We start from the raw sequence: 2,476 nt of genomic DNA, 5'->3' as shown, positions 1-2,476 counted from the left end.
AATCAACAGCCAATTTATGAACAACTATATTCTACCTACTTCAAGACCCCGAACCAATATAAAAGCAGCAAGAGGAAATATGGGCCAATAGTCCTTTTGCAGTTACTGCCATTTATATGTTCACTTATCCAATTTATACCCATTGTTTAGTGTTCTGTCTTGTGTTTGTCACCTCACCCAAAACTTTTCTACCATGTCACTTCATCCAATGGAGTGTAAGTACGAAGAATTTGTGTGTAAATTAAGTCTTTGAAAATGTAATACGAATTACGAAACGCGTTCAGGCGTCAGACAACTAAAAAATGAATTTCAGAGAATTTTTATTTTTATTACCACCGACAGTGAAGAAAAACACAAGAAATATTGAGAAGATTCGTGTTAGAATTATTATTTACTTACTTTTCGGTCATTTTCAACAAATATATATATATATATATATATATATATATATATATATATATATATATATATATATATATATATATATATATATATATATATATAATATATTCAGAGGAATTCGAAGAAGTGTTTGACTTGCAACAATGATCGAACCCGTCTGTGACATTCATCAATGTTTCCCATTGTTGTGTTTTTCAAGAGATCCATAACCTTTAAGCACCTTTTTGCATTATTATTTTTGTATCAACCCATGTATATCTTGTAACCATCAAATGCATAATAAAGCACAAAAAATAAAAAAGGAAGGGGGTGGTAGGAGAAAAGCACACAGAAACTGTATTGGAGGGAATCTAAACATTCCCTCTAATGCGTTATGCGTGGTTTCCTCCGAGGCTATGGGTCCCCCTTCTTCCAGCTAGAGGTGGTACTCCCTTCCATTGTATATATATATATATATATATATATATATATATATATATATATATATATATATATATATATATATATATATATATATATATATATATATATATATATATATATATATATATATATAAAGTTTGTGAGGGTACCACCTCTGGTGCCAATGTGGGGACCCATAGCCTCGGAGAAGAAAATAAAAAGTATTAAGAGGAGACAACTGAAGAGACAACTAACACAACACCTATACCCCCTATTAGACTATTTTACAGGAACTTCTTTTCCACAGCCCATAAAACGGAGGAAAGGGTCCTGAAAGATATTGTCAGTAGAAACGTTATCCCTACAGACAAAAATCAGAAGATACAACTGACGATTTACTATAAAACCAGAAAAACGGCCAACCTACTCATGAGAAACTCTCCAGACACAAAGCAGAACGCTTTAAAAGAGACCAACGTCGTCTATGCCTTCAAATGCCCTCTTGGGGATTGTAAGCCTCAAAAAACCCAGTATATAGGCAAGACAACAACATCTCTTTCCAGGCGTTTAACGATGCATAAGCAACAGGGCTCCATTAAGGAACATATAATCTCTTCCCACAAACAAACCATCACCAGAGAAATCTTAGCAAACAACACAGAAATCATCGATAGATACTGCGATAGCAGGCGGCTTGACGTCTACGAGGCACTACACATCAAGAAGTCAACACCAGCAATCAACAGCCAATTAATGCACAACTATATTCTACCCACTTCAAGACTCCGCTCCAATATAGAAGCATCAAGAAATATGGACCAATAGGCTTTCTACAATTACTTCCATTCAATACCCATTGTTTCGTGTTCTGTTATGTGTTTGAATTTAATACCCATTCAATACCCATTGTTGAATGTTTGTTTTCACCTCATCCACCTCACCCAAATGTAGATATAAAATCGAAGATGTGTAAGCACTATTCAGTTTCAGTTGTGTGTTTGTAAACCAAAGTCTTTGAAAATGTACTAAGATTTACGAAACGCGCTCAAGTGTCGCGTCAGACTAGAAATAAAAATAAAAATGAATTTTGGAGAATTGATCTTTGAATTACCATCAACAGTGAAAAGAAACGTAAGAAAGATCGAGAAAATTCGTGTTAGAATTATTAATCTTACTTTTTCGGTCATATTTAATAATAATAATAAATATATATATATATATATATATATATATATATATATATATATATATATATATATATATATATATATATATATATATATATAATGTGACAGTGTCAGACCACGGAGGAAGAATTGAAACAGGAATTTCCTTAAGTACTTTCGTATATTAATACAACTTCAGAAGGAAGGCATCTATATTTTCATATATGTATATATGAAGGATATCATATATGTATATATGAAGGAAATATTCCTTCTGAAGATGTATTAATATACGAAAGTACTTAAAAAATTAAAAGAATTCCTGTTTCAATTCTTCCTACGTGGTCTGACACATAATGCTTAGCTGCTAACACCCACACATCGTGTCAGCAAGGCGGACAGCCCGCCTGCTGTCATTACTCTCACTGTGTTTCCCATTTCAAAACTTCCCTTCACCTATGCCTATCCATCCTCTTCCCCCCCCCCCCTCTCCCACTCAACCATCA

This window comes from Procambarus clarkii, chromosome 47 (assembly GCF_040958095.1).
Source record: "Procambarus clarkii isolate CNS0578487 chromosome 47, FALCON_Pclarkii_2.0, whole genome shotgun sequence".
Lineage (NCBI taxonomy): Eukaryota > Metazoa > Arthropoda > Malacostraca > Decapoda > Cambaridae > Procambarus > Procambarus clarkii.
The sequence above is the reverse complement of the archived record's forward strand: the minus strand, read 5'-3'. Positions refer to the sequence as shown.